The following is a 15,360-nucleotide window of genomic DNA, read 5'->3' on the forward strand; positions in this document are numbered from 1 at the left end:
TTAATTCTCCCACAAAATACATTCAAATAGAATATCCTACTATCAAGAGTTGGATATTGCACAAGGCCTTGCAAAACCTAAAAATTCATACTAGAGTCATTCACGCTATTTATTGGTGGGCACCAGTACAAAGACCTACAATGGACTGACAGATGTCTCAGGGCAAGCATTCTGGAGATCCAGCAGTCTAGTAAAGACACGTAGGAAAATTTCCTTCTAATAAATTCTGTTGCAGACTGCATTGTATCCTCTAACATCACATTACTAAGGAAAGCTCTCCTGCATATTCCTCTGAACGCTGATGTTCCCCAGCCCAAGTGAGAATGTGCTGGATCACAATTAAGTTGGCAGAATTTTGGATAACACCGTATTAGTGGATGTGCAGGTCTATAGCAATGTCCCCTTCAGAGTGCTCAGGAAAGTTTACAAATCCTCCAGTGAGCTTCAGAGGAGACACTTTCGCAAGAGATATTACCATACCTTCTATAACAGTATCATTAGTCAGACCCAAAAGGAACCTGCCAAGTGAGTGCAAAGCAAAAGGTATCATTCAACTCTGTTGTGACTTCTCAGGACAAGTGAAATGGAAGCAGGAATGATGCAACAGAAGTAGTTCTATTGGTGTGGTAGAAAGTGGCTAGAATAGATAAAGGAACATAAAAGAGTTGCACAATGCTAAGGAAATAATTCATAATTTCTATCCTGTAGTATGGTTATTGTGTAATACCATCTGGAGAAGCTGAACTCAAAGAAGAAAAATTCACAGCATCCAAATACTACTGTGAAACAATTTTACACTTTGCCCTTTATTGCTTAAAGAGCATTCCACACTCTGGAGAGTGGTACTTCCAAGGAAGGACTGACATCAATACAATTAGGTAGGACAACTTGTACTTCAACCAATATTTTTGCTCATAATGTCATATACTGTCAAAGGGCTTCAGCAGCTTCAGTGTCCTGCCAATGATTTCCTTTTCTTAGGGATGTATTCTTTTAAATCCTTTAAGCAGAGTTACCCAATACATTACCTTAGTATTATAAAAAAGAATTATACATATTTTAAACATTACTTTAACACTGTACTACAATATGCCTGTTACGTATGAAGTAGAATATTACTTCAAAGGTGTAATTAGCTAAATTATGTGGTACCCTTTTATACAGACTGGATAAAACGGCAAAAATTTTCAAATTCATTAGACGTCCTAGAGCTTTGCATTTAAACTGCTCAAAATGAAACTATTGTAGTAAACACAAGTGATATCCTGTAGAAGCACTTGTGACTCTTGCTAAAGTTATTTAGTACCTGTACAGATTCCTGAGAATAAACACACACACAAACCAACCCATTAAATAATTTAAAAAAGAATCTATATTTTGGCAGCAATTCTTTCCCACGTTCGTGAACGATCTCAAGAGTTGACTAACTCTGAAACAAACTTATTTCTAAACTTCTCCCAAGCTCCCAGTCTGCACAAGTAGGCCAGATGGACTTGTCCAATTACTAGCTACATGTTAGAAAGAGAGCTATTCCTGAGGGCCTGTCCCAACAAACTAATTTCAGCAACATCCATTTGATCACCACACCATCACAGGAAAAAGAGATTTTGCACAATCAGTAGAAAAATAGTCATCTTTTGTTGTTTGACAGACTACCAAGCCGATGCTCAGCAAACCTGAGCACATTTTTTTTTCTAACACATTTTTATATCTTTTCAAATACTGAATGATGACTTACTATGTTTCATATAAAAATGAACTGTCTAAGGATGTTTCCGCACTGCAGCTGTCTGGTTCCCCTATGAAAATACCATACTTGCTGGTATTTTCAAGTTTTCTTCATTCCACTTTCCAAAATCAAGATGCATGTCTTATTCAGGGGCACGTGATATGCAAGAAAATATGGGATGTTACTATAATGGGAGGGTGAAATGGCTGATCATGTAGAGCTGAGGAGAGTTTGAGTTTTATAAAGTAGTTTTCTCAATTATAATTATTAAATAATTATAACATTTTAGTGATAATTCTTTGATGAAGTTAGATGAGAAGTAAAATAACACTTGACTACAGACAGAAAAGAGGCCAACACTTGTTTAACAATGAAGTCAAACTAACTTTTACAGAAGCTACAACTCAAACTAGACAGAAGACACCTGTACTCATGCTCCCATCCTGAATGTTATAACTATAAAGCAGCACATGAGACAAGTCAGCAAGAGGAACAAATACTGAATGAACTGCTTCTAGTTTAGACAGATGAGATTACTCTAAAACCTGCCTAGGGCTGAATGTTTTCTTTTCATGTGCATTTACACTAAATTAGCACTCATGGACCTTTTTATAAACAAGAATGTGTGGGGAGGGGAGGAAATCTTTCAAAGTGGATGTCAAATGTCATTTGGTAAGTTAGAGCTTTTTTTCATTATTACTATACGTCATTTAAACTATAAACAATTATTTTTTTCTGTAAATCTTTCACCTAAACATATCTTGTTTGCTTTATGCATACAGTCAATGCTCTCTCTCCACTTTGTATGGGACTTCCATGCAGTTTTATATATATAAAACTAGGGGGGGAGGGGTGCGTATCCAGCCTTTATTTATATTTTATATATATATATATATATATATATATAGAATATAAAAAGAAACAAAAGTGGCAAACTCTAAAATATAGACATTTTAAATAATTAGCTTATTTAAAAGAGCTCAGTGGTGCCAATTTAACAACGTAAGCACTGTCAGTCTATTAACATTTACATTCAAGAAAGAAAAGAAAGAGGAGGGAAAAGATTACATGTGTGCATGGAATTCGTTAATTTTTGTTTCCAGTCTTTATGCTGCATTAACACTAGAATTATTTTGGGAGCTGCATTGTGTTTTTACACTTAGTTTCATAATGTTGTTCTTTTTTATTTTTAAGGGGGAAAATGAGAAAAAGTCCAGAAGCAATTGGCTTGCACAATTTAAAAGTTCAATGAAGCTTGAAGTTCCCTGCCCTATCTAGCTGCTTCATCGTGTGAAAACGCATTTGTGGTTTCCATACCAGCAGTGCCCCTTTGGAAAGCCTGCCACGCCCTTGGGACGAGGGGGCTATGTTGGAGTCAAGGTCATGTCAGCAGGGACATGGATGCCCCACCCCCACAACACTCTTAAGAATGGTTAGAAAAGTTCCAGCTTCCATGTGTCCAGGTCTACACTTGAAAGGTTTCACTGGTGCAGCTCTTCCAACATACAATACCAGCAAAATGCTCCTAATGGAAACACAGGAAAACTGCTTATGCCAGCTTCACCCTCCAGAGACAAAGTTTACAGACTTTAAAATACTGCCTGGTGACATTTTTGGATTAATTGTGGAACACTATTAGTTAAAATACCAATGTTTCTTTGTTTTGCTTTTATATGAAACCATAAATCTGAACAAACATTTTTACAGTGTATTTGTTTGGTAATTCTAGACTGTTTTTAAGAAGTTGCGACAAGTTAAGGTTGGGAGATGGGGCAGAGTTGGTGGCATAATACAAACAAAGGACCTTGAGCTCAAAAAGTTCACTCTCCACTACCTCCAACCTTCTAAACTTCACTGAATGCTCTCAAGAAACCTTAAGAACCTCCTGTTCATGATGTATATGTGCAGTCTCAAAATCAATTCTAAAAAGGTCTTTTATCCAACCCATTTTTAAGGATTTTCAGAAGCCTTATTCTGCTTAAGGATGATGTCATAACGGAACAGTGTACATGCAAATGCTTCAATAATATTATATTCGCAGTTAAATATGGGATTTTCTTTAGAGTTATGGGAAGATTGAACAGATAGCTCCACTGTAACTTTTCAGAAAAACAAACAAACAAATCCACATACTAATCAACAATGTTAGGATACAACATGTTGCTATTTACATGATAGAACAAGCTGTCTATATTGCTTAGATATAACAGCAAGATAATCTAACACAGGGGCCCTGCCCATACATGTGCTGCTGGTCCCATGGCCCTTGGGTGCACAGTGGGGCTGCTGGTCCCACAGCCCTTGGGTGCACAGTGGGGCTGGAGCAGTTTGACTCCACTTCCTAGCAGCCCTGATGGTAGTGGCTCCTGGCTACTGTTGCTGGACCCTGCTCCACTGCCAGGGCATCTCAGCCTGTCTTCCCCGGGGCTGAACCCACACGGGAAGTGTGCACAGTTGGGATGGGGCCACAAGCCAGCAGGGAGAGGCATCCAGGAGCAAGATGAGTGGGTAGGGCTATGGAGACACCCAGATTTTGAGGCAATGACAGCACATGACCAGAGCCTGGGGCAGAGCCATGATCTACTGCTCTCACACATCCCTGCCCGTGGAACCTGCACCTGTTGCAGGGGTACGTGGCGAGTGGATCATGGCTCTGTTCCAGGCCCCGGCCCTGTGCTGTCCCCACCCCAAGATCCCGATCATGGCCCTGGCCCCGGCCCCACAGCTCCCTGCATGGGTGCAGCTCCCTGCACAGCTCCCACTCAGTGTCCATGGAGATCCCAGGATTGTGTAGCCATGGCAGTGCAAGGCCAGGGCCAGGCCAGAGCCCTGATTCTGTGAGCAGGGATGTGTGAGAACCATACTGTGGCTCTGCCCCACCTCTGCTCTGTCACTGCCCTGCAATCCACCGTGTGATCTGGGCCTTGCTGGCCTGTCCCACTCTGGAACACTGTTTCCTGAACACCCATGGCCCACACAGGAAGTTTTGGTGAGTTGCTGTGTGGGAGGGGAGGAGGGAGAGAAGGAAGAGGGTGCATTTTGCTGTCAGGCTGGATAAGCCCTACATGGCCCACAGACCCAAATAATTGTCCACCCCTACTCTAACGTATAACCAAAACATTTAATCAGGACATCCAATCATTTAATGATAAATCAGCAAGTAGGAAGCATGCAGCTTTAATTTCAGCTTGATAAAACAAGTCCTTGTTCAATTTTAAATTTCATTCTACTTCCACTACTGAAAATAAGCTTAGGCAACATCATAAGCAAAAATACACAGGTAACTCGATGACTCTTTTCCTAGGCCAGGCCATGGTGACAAATGCAGAATGTCACATGAAAGTGCACCTAATCTGAACCCTTGCAATCATGAAGTACTAAGAAAACCAGAAAGTGACAACCACTATTGAATTTATAAACGGCCAATTTAAGATTTTAATCTCAACCTTAATTCCCAACAATCACACTATGACAGCAAACTATTTGGATAAACTGCAAATTTCTGGAAAAACACTAGAAATTGCCAGTCATGAGAAACTGCCAGCATTTTTGTTACCTACATCATCAGGTGTCATTCATTCTACCATACCATTTGAAACTGTTAATACAATGATTTGTTCAACAAGCTTTTCAACCTTGCAGACCCAGTGTTGTTAACTCTTAAAGTTGTCTGACACTTCAGACTTTTAAACTTGCTGATAACTTTGCCAAATTACAATTGCGCTGAAAGTCTGCATTCTGTGCAGCTGCCTATGGGTGAATGTTTTGAAAAAAATTCAGTAAAACTTGTTCTGCTGTTTCCCAGAAGGACACCAGGGATAAAGAAACACTGTTTCATATGTTCAGCTTTTTACATTCAGAGATGTTTTCCAGCCTTCTGCACTGAAGCACGATCTTGAAAATTGACAGGAAGATTGCTCTGCTATCAAGGATGCACTTTATGTCACGCCCATGAAAAAACTGCCAAAATAAGGTCAATGTATAAGCCTCTGAAAATTTTAAATTCCCACATACTTAGAGACAAATTCTGCTACTATCAAGCTACTGGAACTGAGCAAGACTTTCCCTACAACTCCTGCTCCTTCTTACTGCACTGCCAGGCAGAGGAATTAAGAGCTGGGGAACTGCCTCATGTCCCAAATGTGCTCTGGTAGCATGGAAGAAAAAGCAACCTGACTGAAATGCAGAGAGAACAAAAGCTAGAGTATAATAGAGAAGGAGTAGAAGGGAACAAGAAACAGAAGCTGGGTGATGGCAGAATTCGAGCTGGGAGGAATACTGACTCTTAGTGAGGAGACTGGCTTGGTCAAGAGACTGCACAATGACAAGGGGAGCTAGAAAAGGCAGACTGCCACCAAGGCAGGCTAGAGAGTCAGAAACTGTGGCAGAAAGGCCTGGGCGTACATATCTCCACAGCCTGGAATTTCAATTAAGATTCCCAAGTGTCAACATTCATCTGCTATCAGTGAATATCTGAGAATCCCAAAAGGAAGTATTTGCCTCATTCACTGTAATGACTCATACAGAGGATATGACAACATATTCCTAATATCAATTACGCTGTAAATTCAAACGGCAGGGATCTGTGATGGAACTGAAGGTTCCTACCTTGCCGATGACCCAAAAAGGAACAAGTATAATTCTGTATCAAACATTTGAGTGGCCCGTAGCCTTGATGGGGGACCTTTCCCTGGCAGCAGCCAAGCGTACAGGCAAGAGCAATGGAGCTGGAGCCATAGCAGCACTATAGCTTGTTCCTGCAGTGGCAGCCAAGTGGCTGGGATGCCAAGCTTCTTCCTATGGTGGTGCTGGGGTTCCAGCACTGCAACTCTCATCCAGGGTGGTTTGGCTACCACTTTGCTGTGGGAAAAAGCTGCAGTGCTATTAGGGCTCCAACCCTGTGGCTCTCACCAGCTTGGCTGCCAAGCATGGGGGGGGGCAGTGGAACTAGAGACCCAGAAGTACTGTGGGTAGCAGCTCAGCAGCATGGCTTGTTTCATCAAGAGAACCCAAGTGCCCCACATACTGGTCCTCTTTCTGCGCAGACAGCAGGAGTGGTGCCACATGACGGGATCAGGGGAAGGGGGTCCCTTGCCAAGATCCTGTCTATGGGGCTGGCCCTGTGCTATTCATCCACCCCATGGACTTCAGTTTTTCAGTCTGGGGTTTCTCTTTTTTTTTTTTCTTTTTTTTCTGAGAGAGAGAGAGAGAGAGAGAGAGAGAAATGACACACAAAAAATGCATTTTAGAACATGTTAAAGTTGCAAAGCACTCAAAATCAAGCACTCACAATTGAGAAACCTTAATTCTGCTGTTGTCTGTGCAACCTTAATTTGGCCTTTTTGTGCACAGGTGTTATTACATGGCATTAATTACACAATCACATTATTTTTTAGAGGACTCCCTCCTCATCCAGTTCCCAAAAGAGCTGTCCCAGCAAAGAAATAGAAAGGAAGCTGTTTTCAGTAGATTCCTTATTTCATTTGTTCTAGAAGTTAGAAAGTACTCAGGGGGCTGCAGGGATAAAAAGGATGGTCTCAGGATCACAGCCAGGTGCCGACAACCAGATTCTGTGTCCAGCTACCACAGAATTCTATATAATGCTCAGCAAGCCAAACTCTGAAAAATTACCATTAACTGTATATTACTAATTTTATAGGAACCTAACTGGAGATCCTGAGCTGAACACTAATATCAACTGAAGCCATTGTGAATCTTACTCTCAACACAAAATGCCAAGCACTCTGAAGAAGAAAAAAAAAAAAAAAAAAATCAGACCAAAGGCATCCCAAGCTGAGCGCTCATAATTAGCACACATTGTTGATTTTACTTCATCTGTACTTTAGTTGGCTACCTAAAATAGAAATGTCAAATCACCTCACCCCAGTGTTGCATAAATACATGCACTAACATTTGTGAAGCTATAGTAATAAGTAGTATAAAAAGCTCAGATGGAAATTGTTGATTCTATCGTTAGAGAGGGAACTGAATGGCCTGCAGCTAATATTAGGCATAGGGCCATATACCAAAGAATAATACAACAAAATATTGAGCTGCTGTTCATTGAGGAATACTACTCATTCCTGTGCACTCAATGAAGGGTCTTGTGGGGATAAAAAGAATGTGATGGTGCAATCAGAGACTGTTCTGTGCTGCATAAAAACAACGGCAACAAATTAATGTTCCACAGACATTAAATCTGGTATCTAACATTTGACTATTTCACTTTGCATATTTAATTCTCTTTTAATATATTTTTCTGTTATGTAAAGCTTATACAAAGCACAAGTGGTAGTCTCCTGACAGATAGGCATCTGTCTTCATTTCCTATATGCAAATCTTAGTAGTTTCCAATCTCCTCTCAAGAGAAACTTTGGACTGGAATAGCAGGTGTTGCAGGTTAGGAGAGGTGGGAAAAATTCCTGAGTGCTCTAATTCTCACAGTTTCTCAGTTATACCCAATTTAAGCCTGTGTTAATGCCTCACTTAAGTGGAAGAAAAACACCCACATTTTAATAAAGAAAATGTGAGTTTACTCTACAACTGAAGCATGGTTTTATTAAGGATGATAGCACATGGTATGTCTTAGAAACTATCCATGGCTCTTTCTTCATCGCTGTAGGGTTTCTGCCTTCCTTTAATGTAAAATGAACTAATAGATGGAGGTGTGCAAGTCTTATTTGCACTAATCTGATGAAAACAAAACGTATTTAAGCTATTGCCTAAATTTTTACTTCCTATGTATAACTGCAGTAGCAACTATTGAAACTGCTTACTCAGACACATCTACAGACAGAGATTCTATCATGGTAGGATGTACTGAAGCACTGTCAGCACATGTGTCTGCATAATCACTGTAGGAAATGTTACTATTAGTTCTATTTCAGAGTAGAGTTGTTGTTTTTTTTGTTTCAAATGTCTCCCCCACATTTCCAAGCATGGATACTAGAAGATAATGTACTAATGCATGATAAAAATCTACATACCCATAACAAACTTTCATAGGTGAGCTTTTGGCTAAAAATAGAAATTGAAATGCAATGCTGAGAGTCTTGTCAATGTCATTTTACTTGGGAAAGTTAGGAGCAGCAACAGTGGCTCTCAACATTTCCAGACTCCAGGCAACAAATGCAGGCTCTCTCAGCTTTCACCTGGTTTTTTACTATAGAAAAATAAAAAAGCAATTCTTGTGTTGCAAAGAACTGAGAAAGACCATGACAGGTCATAATGTTTTTGACACTGGATTTCTATTCAAAATCTCCAGGTTTATCTTGTGAATCATATATTGATTTTCACACACCTAAGAGCGTTAACTTTTGGAACTCATGGCACCCCAGGGTGCTGCAGCACCTTGGTTGAGAATCGCTGCTCTAGATTCAGTAAGACAGTACGGTAACCCTTTATGTTAAGAAGGCTGCCTTCATAGACATAAATATTAAAACGCTTTTTTAAAATGTGTAAATTAACATCCTAGATTAATGTATTTCTGCAGGTTTAAGCAGACTGTTTCAATATCACTAATGTCATAAAAGATTTCTCATTGCTAGCAGCTTGAAATTCCAAGCTGTCCATTTCCATGAATATTTGTCATAATTTTGATAATGTGCCTGAAGAGACATAACATCACTAGAGATTTACATTTCTGTACACTATCTTCACATATTTATTTAAACACTAACTGAACTAGTCTTTCCTACAAACATGTATACCAAACTCAGTGAAAAACTAGCCATTTTAAAACATTTGACTGCAGTCCCAGTTCTACGTTGCTCAGCCGTTTTGAGGTGTGGAAAATGTAATTAGTTTTTGCTTTAGTTAACTGTTGACAATACTGCTTTTAGTAATAAAATGAAGTACTGTAACATTTGTTTTCAAAGCTAGTAAGAAATGGTAACAATTCTTTATAACAAGGTGGTAACCAAAAGCATTACATTGAAATTTATTTCACTTACAAGGTAATCGGTGTATGAAACATTTAAAACCGCACTCAAAAGAGAAATTCTGAAAAGCCAAATCCTACTGTTCTGAACTGATATATTTAAATATATCTGCACTAAATAATTTTTTAGGTTTCAGGACCGTCTTACAGGAAAGATAAACTGAACCCTTTTTTATGAAAACTTGAAGAGGGAGGAGTACGCAGGACATCTGCGCAACAAATCCGTTTTCAGCAACAACTCACCAATAAAACTGGCACTTAATTGGAAGTAGCGTACCATTACTAGTAAGTGGGCATTAAATGGACACGAGCTACAGTGTTTAGTTTTCCCAAAAAGTTATGTCTTTGTCTATGAGTTTTCCAGAGATATCTCAAATTCAAATTATACCCAAACAGCTCACACCTCCTTTTTGCCTATTTAAACTCTATAGTTTGAAACTTTTTATAGTACCCTGTGACCACATAGGACACTAGCTAACACTCAAAACCGGGGAGTCTGATTGCACGTTGAGCCAGTTTATTTAAAACCTGACAAAAAAAATTACTTCCTAAATTGATGTTTTGATGTTACTTGGGAAAAAAAATAAATAGGTCATGATGTATTCTGAGTTATGACCATGTTTGCTTCTGTATGCACTATGTGGCTACTTCCAGAGTGATTCAATACTGAACTTGTTCCATTTTACAAGGTATTTGAACAGTGAAAACTGAAAACAACATTTTATTACTTGGCAAGATAAAAAGAGCATGCAAATTTGTTTAGCTCCAATACCCAACTCACATGACTAGTTATTAGGTGCTCAGTGCTTTGGAATGTCAGCCACTTATTAAGATAAATATGGCAGGAAGGAGCTAACCACAGAACTTTAAAAAAAAATCTTGACCAAGGTTCTTAGAACTAAGCAAGACAGCGTCACCTTCTTATTTGGATTTTTGGTATATTTGCTACAATTCTCTCCTTCTCATTACTAGAGTATCATTACTACAGTATAATTTAGTTTCATTTACATTGACAAAACTCTTAAAATGCAACAAGGGGTTCAAGGAGAGAGAAGCAAATAGAATTAACCTGCAAAAAATCATAATAAAGAATACACCCAAATTAGTAAGAGAGGTGGTTAGTCTTGTTAGTCTTAAATCAAGCAGCAGGTAGAGCCGGGTGGCACCATAAGAACCTAAGCAAAGAAGTAGCTTAAGAAACAGTTCTCCTGCTTAAAGCAGCACATTTCCTGAGGTCTAATAAGAATATCTAGCATGTCTGTGCTCCAACTACAACTATAAAATAAACCAGAATATATGATGCCTTGTGCCACTCAACTGCTCGCATGCAATTAATTTAGAAATTCTGTTCCCCAGCCTTTGTGAATGCTTTTCAATAAAAAAGCTGATGTCCACAGGGTATGATGGAAGATGTCAGGGAAATTATGATTCTTTTATGATTATGTGGCCGAGCTGACAATTATGTTGCTTGATTTTCCTGCCTTTTTGTTCTTGTTATTGTCTTGCAAATAGTATTCATCTCATTTTTGCTCATAAAAGCAGCAGAGAACCTTGGAAGGCATCTGAAGAGTAGAAAATGGCAAATCTTAATGTGTTTTTAAATAGTTATTCTTGTAACCTTATCCCATTAACATGTGTTTTTTTTACCAGCATTCCAGTTGCTGTGAAATCTTTTCATTTTAGTTACTATTTTTAAGGAACCCAGAATTTTTCTATGGCAATTAATAAGTCTTGAAACAAGGCCTTAAAAGTTTAGCTTAAGCCCTTAATATGCTTAAAACTTAAGTTATTCAGCTCTGTACCTAATTCTAAATAATGATCTCATTTTAACAAACTATTCTTTCCACAAACAATTCACATGACGGGAAACTCTGGGGAAACGGCACTACCTTGGAATTCTAGTCTTTACAAAGAATTTGAAGAACCAAGAAAGTACGCAGCACAAACAGTAAGGCCTACTTGAATAGCACCAGTTAATTAGAGAAGCTACAGTAATAACTTTGACGGTATGATGCAAGAAATATCTAATTCCCCCCTGAATAAACATTTTATAATAGCAATCAAGAATTCCAAGAGGTGGAGTTTTCTTAGCATAAGCACACCCCATTGGGAACAAACATTTGTCTGTGCCTGATAATACCCAAGGAGTATAATTATCTCTCAAAACCATACTGTCATAGAGTATTACTGAACTACCATATTAGAGTTTGCCTCCTTTTATTAATGTAGAAAAAATATGCATATCCCCAGTAAAACCCTACAACTTCTAGGCCAGCAGTCTCCAACCTTTAAGCAGGAGATCACCTTTGGCATGTAAAAGCAACCCAAGAACTATGGTGTGCTGTTGCCACTCTCCCCCCTGCCCAGCAGGTAAGTCTGTGGGGTGGGAAGGGGTTGAGGGGTAGATCGAGGCAGAAAAAGAAAAAATTATTTGGGGGCATGCCTCCCAAACAGATAAGTCCCACCGGGCCAGGGCACCACTCAACTTACCCCTTGTCCTGCCTCTGCGGCACTGTTCCTCACAGCGGGGGCCTTATTCTAGCCCCCACCCCTACCCTCTGCCATAGACTGACCTGCTGGGTTGGGGCACATGTGTTCATGCACGTGGGCACTCAGCCCCCGACCCCAGCCTCGGATTGACTCCAAGAGGCTCCGAGATCCACTGGTTGGCAACCACCGTTCTAGGCCTTTATAGCCTTGTGTTATTTGAAAATCCAAGATGAACCAGTAAAGCAATTTATCCTCAGAAAAATGCTTAAAGTCCTGGATTTATGTGAACGAGGAAGAAATGTGAAGACCCAATTGACAAAACTAGAATTTTAAGACACTGTGACAAAACCACACACACACACACACACACCCCCAACACGTATATTTTATTATTAGACACCTTCGCTGTTTTCTTTTATAATGTTAAGATACAATCTCACATTTTCCTGTGGTATTTCCTTTTCTGTCTATAAAAAAAAAGCCTGAACTGCTCACAGAATCACACTACCCATAAGATGCCAAGACAATAAACAAATAAACTTAAGTCAACTCTAGGCTGACCGGCTGGCTCAGTCGCTTCAAACATCACAAGATCACCAGTGAGCTAACTGAAAAAACAATATTCCTATAAGAGCAAGTCAAGGACAGACAATTGTACAAACAAACAGGGTCCTGGGATGTCTTTATCGTGATTTCTATTGTGTATCAACTGCACACAAAGTAATACATTGTCAAGAAATTCTTTTGACACTGAAACAACTACCACGCCTCTCCTAATTCACACAGCAAGTCCTTTAAGTCACTTTATACAACTAAAAAAAATCATCTATGTACAACAATATACGTTAGACAGAAGGCGTGCAGTTTTGAACCATTTGCTCAATAGAAATAACTATATTATTTAAGGGCAAACTAAACAGTTTGGCTGCCAGGGCTCATGTTCGGGGTGCTCCATTTTACCTGTAACATCCGACAGCACAAGCACCAAAATGCTCCAGGAAGACACATTTGCTGCTGAGCAGGGCCCGCACTCATGTCTTTGGATGGGACTGTTTGCAAATTTAATTACAGAAGTCATTAAGACCTCAAATATATATTTAAAGTTTCACAGGCCGCCTGCCTGACAGACAATAGGCTGAGACTCGACTTTTTTCTTTATCCTGTTCCCACAGATGTGCTTTGCTGATGAAAGCACACAAGGTCTCTCCAAGTCAAACACAAGGCTTCAACCCACCCTGTTTCAGGAGGGGACTCTTCTGTTCTCCAGTGACCCCCCCCCCCGCCCCGCCCCACCCCCACCCACCCCCGGGGGGAAGGGCCGTATCAGGGCCGCAGGGTGACAGGATTTAGTGCCCAGGGGGGTTGTGAGGCATCCCCCCAAACCCGCCGCGGGGCCCTGCTGAGAGCCACCACCAAGGCCCGAGGCCCGACTGCTGCAGGGCCCAGGCCGCGGCGCGGGCCGCGGTGACATGGAAAGTTTGAGCCCGGCGCACGAGCAGCTCCCCGGAGCAGGCGGCGGCAGAGAGACAACGGCAGCGGCGCCGGCCCGGACACCCACCCCGGGGGCTCCCTCGGCCCCGCACCGCACCCCCGCCCCGCACACCCGCCCGGGGCAGCAGCAACCGCTGCACGCAGCGGCCCCGCCGCGGGAGGGGAGGGGAGGGGAGGGGAGGGGCCGGCCCCGCACGGAACCCCGCGGCCCGGCCCAGCCCAGCCCGGCGCGGCGCAGCCCAGCGCGGTACCTGCGGCGGGGCTGCGCTGCCCGGCCCGGCCCGGCCCAGCCCGGCGCGGCGCTCCCTGTTCCGCGGCTGCGACGCTGGTGCCTGGTGCTGCCCGCCCGGGTGCTGCGCGGCGGCGCGGCCCTGCCCTGCCCTACCCTGCCCTCCCCGGCCCGGCCTCGGCGGCGGATCCCAGCGACGAGCCGGCAGCGGAGGCGGCGGCAGCCTGCGCCCCGCGGCCCGGCCCCGCTCGCTGCTGCCCCCGGCGGCGCGGCGGACTCGGCGGCGCGGCCTGGTCCCGCCCCGGCCCGCGTGAGGCGCCGCCCGCCCTCCACAGGAGGCAGCCGAGCCCGAGGGGCTGGGGCGGAGGCTGGAGGCGGAGGGGGGGCTTCAAGGCCGGGAGGCGTTGCCCGCAGGCCGGAGGAGAGGCCCAGGGCCTCGGGAGGATTCACAGCCCGGCCTGGCGCTGCTGCACTGCACGGGTCTGGTCTGGGATTTGCTTTTATTTAAGGAACATTTTTCGTGGCCCAAGTCAAATTAACCAGATCAGGTCCAAATCCGTTTGAATCATACAAGAACCACGTGTGGCCCTGCTCCGCGCAAGCAGCCCCCGCCCGCGGCTTCACATACTTCCAGGTCCTTTGGCGGGTGTCCTACGTGCAGGCCCCTGCCCGGAGGCGTTCAGGTGCCCGTGGCTTTCACTCGCCCTCAGCCCTCCGGCCACAGGAGCAAGCTAGGGCGGGGTCTCCCACATCAATAAATTTGGCGTGTAGCCGAGATCCTCTCGCTGGAAGCAAGTCGTAGGGAGTCCTGTGGGCAAGCAGACAAGGGTGCAACTCTGCTACACAGTGCCATTTTAATTGCATTACCTTGGTCAGGGCACTTCCCCTGCCACCATCATGGTCATGGTATTTCCCCTGCCATGTAAACATCTGGTGCTGGCGCTGCAGGCGCGTCCGGCCAGCTCTGTGCTGCATGCCGTGTGCGCCGGCAAGCCCATGTCCCTCATGCAGCACGCTGTGAATCTGGCACCACATGCAGTGTGCAAGGTCAGCCCGGCATGCACCGCATGTGGGGTGCAAGTCCACAGCAGCACAGTGGGCTGTATCCTTCACACCCCTCAATTACATCATTAAGCAATTGAACCAGTCTGACTGGAATACCCCCCCAAACCCAGGCCAGGGACCGAACAGCTCCCTGATAGGCTGCCACTTTCATTTTGATGAACTAGTTAGGTCATCACTTGCATAGGATGGTCTCCAACTAGCACGTGTTATATAGTACATGGGCCAAAGCCAACAGCGAAAGAACAATGCCATGGCATTTTAGAAGAAACACTCAAAAGACAGCCACAAGAAACTAAAATCTTATTCTGGAGAAACAAATGGAATGTGCCCCAAATTCCACATATTTGGACCAAAAAATATGTGCACATGAAAATCTCAGACTGGCTATAAAAGTATCACAAACAGCACCTCAGTGGA

The 15,360-nt window shown here is 42.9% G+C and overlaps 1 protein-coding gene across 3 annotated transcripts in view; it reads right to left on the bottom strand.

Annotated features, from left to right (window-relative positions):
• The window catches only part of CAB39 (calcium binding protein 39), a 64,774-nt gene extending 50,716 nt beyond the window's left edge, over window positions 1-14,058 (bottom strand). The window contains exon 1 of one of the 3 annotated variants that reach the window (XM_059730921.1): window positions 14,035-14,058. The gene's annotated coding sequence lies outside the window, so the exon portion shown is untranslated. The other 2 variants (XM_019478722.2, XM_019478723.2) reach the window with 2 other exon arrangements.
• Between the last annotated feature and the right edge of the window lie 1,302 nt (window positions 14,059-15,360).

Source organism: Alligator mississippiensis, chromosome 7 (assembly GCF_030867095.1).
Source record: "Alligator mississippiensis isolate rAllMis1 chromosome 7, rAllMis1, whole genome shotgun sequence".
Lineage (NCBI taxonomy): Eukaryota > Metazoa > Chordata > Crocodylia > Alligatoridae > Alligator > Alligator mississippiensis.